Raw genomic sequence first — 8,953 nt, 5'->3', positions numbered from 1 at the left:
GTGACTCTAGGAGCTGGGCCTCTGCCACCTCGAACAGGCCTCTTCATTAGATGCTTATCTGACCACTTGGCACACCTGTGCTCTCAAAACTGCTCCATCCACAGGCAGGGAAACCTAGCCATTCTTTTTTTTCTTTCCGCCCTCCCTTCCTTCCCCCCTCCCTCCCTTCCTCTTTCTTTCTGGTATCTTAATTTCTTATTTTTTTCTTTCTAGACAAATTCACATAACATAGAATTCGGGGCGCCTGGGTGGCGCAGTCGGTTAAGCGTCCGACTTCAGCCAGGTCACGATCTCGCGGTCCGTGAGTTCGAGCCCCGCGTCAGGCTCTGGGCTGATGGCTCAGAGCCTGGAGCCTGCTTCTGATTCTGTGTCTCCCTCTCTCTCTGCCCCTCCCCTGTTCATGCTCTGTCTCTCTCTGTCCCAAAAATAAAAAAATAAACGTTGAAAAAAAAAACATAGAATTCACCATTTTAATCACCGAGAGCATATAGTTCAGTGGGTTTCACTGAACCTTAGCGTATTCACAAGGTTGTGCAACCATCACCGCTATCTAATTCCAGAATATTTTAGTCTCCCCGTAAAGAAACTCCAGAGGACATTAAATCTGAAAAGCAAACCCGAAGGCTGGAAGGGACAGGGCTTAAGGTGACACAGCTGGATATGCAGAGCTTCCTAAGTGAGAAGCAGGTGTGCAGAAGATGGTGACCGGGGGCAGAACGTCCTAACCCCAGATGTGGCCCTCGGCACACTGGATGTTTCAAGCGGAAGGAATTTGAGAGATGGCAGGTAGAGGAGGGGTTTTCTGACTTCCTTCTGAAGCAGACTGTAAGGTCCTCCCGCGAGAGGCTCCCTTCCCATACTCAGAGGAAAGGAACGTCCCCGTCTCTGAAGACCGATGGACGCCGAAAGGAATCTGAGTGAGCAGACCTCGCTGTTTTCCCTAGTTTACTACTCTTCGCTCGTACCGTTTTTTGTATGATCACACTTTTCCATGCCTCTCCAGTCTTCATCCAACCTACCACAAACACTTAGGTTTAACTGCCCCCAAAATAAAAACCAAAAAAAACCCACACCATACTCTTTACCATTCTCCATTTCCCACCCACCCACCCCCCCCCCCCAACCCCCGGCAACCATTAATGGACTTTCCAGCACTGTGGATTTGCCTCTTCTGGCCATTTTGTATAAATGTACGCATATAATATTTGGCCTTTCTTTGGCGTCTTCCACTTCGCATCATGTTGTAACACAAATCAGGACTTCATTCCTTTTGACGGCCACATAATACTCCATTGTGTAAGTTAACCATATCTTGTTCACTCATTCATCAGTGGGACCTTCGGGCTGCTTCTGCTTTTTGGCTGTTATGAATAATCGTTCCACCAGCATTTGTGTATGCGTTTTTCTGTATATGCTTTCGGTTACATCAAGGAGGGGAATTGCTAGACGATAATGGTGACACTATGTTCAACTTTTCAGGGAATTTCCAAGCTGTTTTCCAAAGTGACAACTCATATTCTCGCCAGTGACACACAAGAGTTCCAACTTTCCACATCCCTCTCAGTACTTGTTATTGTCCTCCCCCTTTCTTGGTCGTCTTGGTTCCCCTGGCAGGGGGTATTTTCTTGACGTTGGTGATTCTTTGAATGAAATAGTTAAAGCATTTGGGCTTTGATGATAGAGCTCTAAGTCTGGGTTTGCTCTGCCATGCAGGGTACTAAGGCAGGTATATATCTGGAGTAAGTTTTTGGTTTCTTTTTTAACTTCTTGACCCTCAGTTTTCTCATCTGTTAAATGGGAATAATACGGTTGTTGCACTAATTAAATGAGACAATGCATGTCAAACCCTCAGTATAATGCCTGTAAAGCCCCTTGATAAATGAAAGCAGTCATTATTGCTGTCTATCTTTCTTTGCCTCCACGGCTAGACCTCAGGTCAATGGGTCATTACGTTGGTTACTTGACCAGGTAACAACTATGTATGGAGAGTCCCTCGTGTGCCAGGCACTGTTTTAGGAGCTAGGATTATGGTGCTCAACGAGGAAGAGACCCCACAAGTAGGAAGCTAACATTCTACTAGGGCAAGGGCCATGATAAATATGGAAATTCAAAACCAAAGGAGCTAATCGTAGAGCCTTGACAAAATGAAATAGGGTGATGCCATAGTGAGCAGGGTGCGGCCAGGGCAAGGCCCTCAGAGGAGGTACATTGCAGTTGAGACGCAACTGGAGAGGGGCGCCTGGGTGGCTCAGTTGGTTGAGCGTCCGACTTCGGCTCGGGTCACGATCTCACGGTTCATGGGTTCAAGCCCCGCGTCAGGCTCTGTGCTGACAGCTCAGAGCCTGGAGCCTGCTTCCGACCCTGTGTCTCCCTCTCTCTCTCTGCCCCTCCCCCACTCTCTCTCTCAAAAATAAATAAACATTAAAAACATTTTTAAAAAGAGTAAAAGACCTGACTGGAGATGGGGAGGCAGCCACACAGAGGTGTAGGGAAGAGAGTTCACTCAACAGACCCTCCAACACAGAATCCCTCTGACAGGAGAAGCTGGGAGAGGCTGAGGGGCTGAACGAAGGGAGGGGGAGGGAAGGGGATGGCAAGCCTGAGACCCCAAGAAGACACAGGAGCCGAAGAGCTGCCCAGGCACCGTGCTGGTGACAGCACCGTGCCGATGCTGGGGCCCCAGAGAAGGACGTCCGTGAAACTGGGCCAGACCCTGAGTGTGATACGACGCAGGAGTTCTGGGGACTGAATGTTCTCCGCGGTTGGCAGGAGCAGAGGAAGTCTCACTGGAGAGCGTCAGCGTGGCATGCTCCCTCCCCGCAAGCCCCTGCCACTCACTCCTGGGAAGGCCTGTCCTCGTTTGGATTTCTTAATATCTGACACAGAGCACTCGGTCACACGTCCGCTGCTGGGGTATCCACAGTGGAACAGTGTATATGACACAGGTGCTGGCACTTTGAACAGTTGGGAGGAGAAAGCCTGGACTCTCTCTGCCCCTCAGGGAACATTCTGGGTGGGCCTGGTGGGTTCGAACACTCGTCCTGTGACACACAACATCCAAACACAAGCACCGAGGTGGCATCATAGAATGCCCAACTTGCATCCCGTGAGCCGGCCTGAGTGCTGCCCTTGACCTCTCTGTGGCAGTGCCCATGGCAGTGGAGGAGTCGGGAGCACTCGTGTGCCACTCGGGGAAAGGATTTCAGACTGGCACTCGTGTGTTTGTGCTCTGTGCTCTCACACTTTCTAGCTCTCTGGCCCTGAGACAGCTCCTATGACACGGCAGCAGCAAGTCCGTGGCATGGAGAGAGCTGAACAGGGAGCCTGGCGCTCAGGAAGCCCTCAGTAAGCTCGCTTATTGTCATTTATTATTATTATGTTTACCTCCTCCTGCCGCGACGGTTTTAAGAGCCTCCAGTTATGAAGGGTCGCCATGCTTTGAAAAGGATATGAAGAGGTTGAAGGTTATCCCAAGGAGGGCGATGATTAAAATGATAAGAATTTGGGGGGCACCTGGGTGGCTCCATCGGTTAAGCGTCCGACTTTGTGTCAGGTCATGATCTCACGGCTGGTGGCTTCGAGCCCCGGGTAGGGCTCTGTGCTGACAGCTCGGAGCCTGGAACTTGGTTCAGATTCTGTGTCTCCCTCTCTCTGTGCCCCTCCCCTGCTTGCACTCGGTCTCTCTTTCTCTCTCAAAAATAAAATAAATAAACGTTAAAAAAAAAAATAACAAAAATAAAACGATAAGAATTTGAAGATTTGAAGAAAAAGCTGGCATGGGAAGGGTGAGATTATATGAAAGAGTGTTATTAAGCAGTTTTCAAGCATGAAAACTGAAGAGTTACAAGATGGGGAGGGGGACAAAACCAATATTTTCTTGGTGTAACCCACCATATGCTAAATCCCAGACCGGGGTCTTTCCATTTATTATTGCATTTAATCCCTATTGCAACCCTCTGAAATTGTTGTTGTTGTTGTTATCCCCATTTTACAGATAAGGAAACTGAGGCTGGGAGGCCAAAGGCAAACACTAAGTGATGTGCTGGTGTCTGACTCTGATCCCAATGGTCCTTTCTCTATAACCTAAACCAGGAAAGCCCCAGCTAAACCTATCTCATTATTCTGGAGATTACGAGCGCCACAGATCCCAGTATAATTCCCCAAATGTTACGGTTGCACACTGGTAGTTCTCATGGAGCAACTAATCCAGCCCAGAGAGGCAGATGTGTGAGCATGTAGGTGGAACACTGAAATGAGAAAGTCTCCTTGTGTAGCAAGAACGCGCTTCTGGCAATGTGCAGAGGAAGTGGAGTCCTTCTCCTAGGGCTGAGAAAGTCCTTAGGGAGGGGAGAAGAAAGTCACAGGCCTTTTCCAGGGGAGGAGTTTCTCCCCCCTGGAGACGAGGCTCTTTGGGGTTCTGTGGTGGAAAGGCATGGGAAGGGCATCCTTTTCAGCTGGGGCTAAGGAAGCCACAGTATGGAGGTGGGAAGCCATGTGGTTCATTCAGGAAAAGACTTAGGCCACCTGGACAGAAGCATGGAACAGGGTTCCCAGGGGCAGAGGAGCTGGAGAAGGAGAGTGACACCTGAAGGTGACGTGCTTTGCAGGATAAGCTATGGATTTTAGATTCTGTCCTGTAGGCAGTGGGGGGACACTAAAGGCTTCCCAGTAGGTGAACAGCTTGATTGTATCTATGTTTTAGGACATCACCTCTGGCGACTGTGTTAAAGGATTCAGCAGGGAAAGAGTGAAGCCATAAAAGTCAGGTTCTTCTAATTTACTTTGCAGTATGCTTGCCTTTGGACCCCATAGGGCCCTTTTGGTAGACAGGAAAGGGGACATTTCAAAGAAGCCACTGAATCTGGTCTTTTAAAGAGCTCCCGCTCCGTGCCATCTGACCTGGTCTTCTCGGATGCCTGATCAGGAAACCTGCTGTGGTAATGGTGGCACCACCAGCCGTCATTTCCACTGCACCGAAAAGTAAGGAAGCCTTTCCGAGTGTGTCATTTACTTTTGAAACAGTCTCTAGCTGAGATACCAGCATTTCCGAGGCAGAGAGAAGTGGTTGTCTCCAAAAGTTGAGAAGTCTCCAGAAAAAGGCAATAGTTCCCAAGACAGGCAGGGTGAGCAGCATGGTCTGGGGCATTGGAGGAGGCTCAGGCTTCATTCATTCATTCATTCATTCATTCACAGCTGCTCATTGAATGCCTGTTTGTGTCAGGCCTCATGCTGTATACTGGACACGCCAAGGTGAAAAAGGTAAGGTTCCTACCCTCAACAAGGTCTCGGTCTAGTGTAGAAGATGGAAAAGTAAGCAGAAAACTATGAAAAAAATGAGAAAGACATAATAAGGGAAATTCTCAAGGATCACTTAGGAGCGACAGCTAGTTCAAACACTCAGGGAAGTAGAATAAATATCAGGGACCTTGTTGTAAAGATCTTATTTATGAGCATGATTCATGTGCCAGGTTCTGAGCTGGATATCAGCTGCATCATGGAGAATCAGTAGCCATATGATGAGGAGGTAAAGGGAATGACACGTGGAGCAGAGAGAAAGAGCATGGCCCATCTTGGAACGTACAAATAGTAAGGCTCAGGATTGAATGAAAGAGATAAGGTTTAGGATAGAATAGGGAGAGAGGGAGCTGGAGAGGTGATAAGTGTGTAACTACAATGGGTCTTACATGTGATGCTGAAGGGTTGGAACAGTCATTAAACTATGGTAAGAAGGAGAGTGATGTGGCACCTGGCTACAGTGATATATGGTCAGAGGTTCACGTGATATGATCCCGAGGTAAGATTAGAGCATGGTTCAGAAAACTATTTTGAACTTCAGTTAAGTGAAACTAACACAGAAGAAACAATTGAGTCTCTGAACAAAGGCAAGGGCAGTGGGGATGGAGTGGAGGGGACTTACGGGGGAGATACTTGGGAAGGAGAAAGAATTGGCAGGGCTTGGTGACCACTTGGAGTGAGAAGGATCAGGAGTAAGCCTCACGATGTTGGCTGGCCACCAGGTATATAAAAGAAAGTAGTAGATGGCTGGATTGGTCCAGAGACTGGAATTTTGTTGAGGAGAGCAAAATGACAAAAGAGAAGTGAAGATACTCAAAAGATGGTTATGAGACAGTATATTAGGTTTTCTAGACTGGACGGAGAAGGAAATGAAGGAGGAGGATTGATAGATGGCTGGAAATGGCGAGGCGATTGGCCAGAGGTCTTAGTAAAGTCAGACACTAGGTGCAACAGGAGTGAAGGAGTTCGAGAAATGGGAGAATAGGAAACTGGTGGCATTGAGGATTATTGGAGGTTGGAGATGAAACCATTCCAGGGTGTGGCCATCAGTCCGAGTGGCTTGGGTGGAATGGACTAGACTACTGGGCAGGTCGCCCTTATAGACAGAGTAGTCAGGATGATGGCAGGTCTTGGGATGGAGAGGACAGACCTTGAGCCAGGCACTATGGTCTTCAAGAAGCACGCAAACGACAGCTATAAAAGTGGGTAGAGAAAGGGTGTGGGCTTCTCAGGAGCAATGTTTCTACGAGGATCGAGAAGGTATGGTTTGGAAGCAGATCCAGGAAACTGCTAGGTTGCTTGTCTGGGTGGGACCTGGGCTTCCTCCAGAGGAGTGGGGAGAGAAGGGGCTTTGTCCAGGGGAGGCAAATGTTGGTGAAGCAGAGCCCTCTTGTAAGAGCAGGTTTCAATTCAAACCAGGAAGGGGTCAAGGTGAGAACGCAGGGGGTTATGTACTGTGGTGTCGTGTTCCAGAAGCCCCAGAGGAGGAAGGGCAGGAGTCGAGGGAGAGGGCGCCCAAGTAGAGCAGAGCTTGTGACTGGTGCTGCCATTTTCAGTCATCTTGGTCTCTCCCCCTTCACCCCTGCAGCCAACTGGTAACCAAGGCCTGTTGATTCTGATTCGTAAATAGCTCTGGGGTCTCTCCCCGGCCTTCTTGGCCACCACCAGAGCCCTAAACAAAACTCTCAGGGACCACTGCAATCAATGGCTTCCCTTTGGGCCTCCCTGTCTCCTGCTTAGCTATGCCTCCCCACCCCCTCCCACTGCCCGCCCCCTCCGTCCTCCACGTAGCTGACCGAATGTTCTTTTTTGGTCCACAAATCTGATCCCGTTTTCCCACTACTCAACATTCCTCAATGGCCCCGGGATGGTTAACGAGACACCATCTGTCCCATTTGTTTGGCTTCCAGAGTCCTTTGTAATCAGTCTCCCGCTGATCTGTCCCTGTGTCGTCTTCCACTGCTCCCCACCCCCCAACTCTATGCTCTAGTAATACTCAATTATTTATAGCGCTCAGAACATGTTACTATGTCCTCTCACGTTTCCAGATTCTGCACGCTCCATTTCATCTGCCTACACGTTATTCTCATTTGCCACACCTCTCCCCTGCCAGAGCCCACCCCCGAATCCACTCACGTCCTTCTTCCTCTGTGAGTTCGTCCTTCACTCCTCTGGACAACCTAGGGGGTCCTTTCCTTAAACTCCCCCTATACCTTGCACATCACACCACGAAAGCAGGTGTGCAATTATACTATGCTGCATGTATGTGACCATTCATCTTCCTACTTGACAATACGCCCTCTTTAGAGAAAAACATTATCTTTTTAGAAAGACTTTTTTTTTTAAGAGCAGTTTTAGGCTCACAGCCAAATGGAGGGGAAGGCACAGAGATTTCCCACATATCCCCTTGTCCCCACACATGCACATCCTCCTCCGTTATCAATATCCTGCCCCAGAGTGGGACATTGTTAAAATCAGTGAAACTACACGGGCTTACCATTAGCACCCAAAGTCTACAGATGGCCTTCGGGATCACTATTGGTGTTGTACAATCTATGGTTTGGGGCACGTGTGTAACGACATACATCCTCCGTTATAGTACCATACAAAGTATTTTTACCGCCCAGAAAATCCTCTGTGCTCTGCCTATTCATCCCTCTCTCCCGCTAATCCCTGGCAACTGCTGATCTTTTTACCGTCTCTGTAGTTTTTGCCTTTTCCAGAATGTCAGACTGTAATATAGTCTTTGCAGAGACATGGTCTTTTAAGGCTTACATCCAGTGCCTGTCGCATAACTTGGCACATAGTAGGGGTAAACGACCTACAGAATTAATGGTTGACTTAGTGTGTGTTTAGGGAAAGGACACTCGGTGACCTGAATGAAGCACGGTGTATATAATTAGGCTCTAAACTCCAAACGCAGCTCTGCTCTTTTTTTTTTCTTCCTTTAAAATTTTTTTACATTTATTTATTTTTGAGAGACAGAGCACAAGTGGGGGAGGGGCAGAGAGAGGAGGAGACACAGAATCTGAACCAGGCTCCAGGCTCTGAGCTGACAGCACAGAGCCCAATGCGGGGCTCGAACTCACAAACCGTGAGATCATGACCTGAGCTAACGGCGAGCACTCAGGCGTGCCATACTCTGGGCTGTCTTGAAGCTAGTAGACTATGTCTGATTCAGTTCATCTCCAGACCTCATCCCCAAGGCTAGCACATATATATTTTTTTTATATGAAAGGGCCTCAACAGATATGGAATGAGGACACAGTCCCTGACCTCAAAAAGTCTATGGTAGACCGGTAGTCTAATGTTTCTGCAACATGCTATTCCACTCTCCTGCCTCTTCAGCAGTCACTAGGAAGGGTCTAAGGACTACAATCACTTGTTCATTCATTCATGTATTCAACAAGCGCTGCATTCTGCCTTTTTTTTTTTTAATTTTTTTTTCAACGTTTATTTATTTTTGGGACAGAGAGAGACAGAGCATGAACGGGGGAGGGGCAGAGAGAGAGGGAGACACAGAATCGGAAACAGGCTCCAGGCTCTGAGCCATCAGCCCAGAGCCCGACGCGGGGCTCGAACTCACGGACCGCGAGATCGTGACCTGGCTGAAGTCGGACGCTTAACCGACTGCGCCACCCAGGCGCCCCTGCATTCT

This window comes from Leopardus geoffroyi, chromosome D1 (genome assembly GCF_018350155.1).
Source record: "Leopardus geoffroyi isolate Oge1 chromosome D1, O.geoffroyi_Oge1_pat1.0, whole genome shotgun sequence".
Classification (NCBI taxonomy): Eukaryota; Metazoa; Chordata; class Mammalia; order Carnivora; family Felidae; genus Leopardus; species Leopardus geoffroyi.
Note: the sequence above shows the minus strand (reverse complement) of the source record.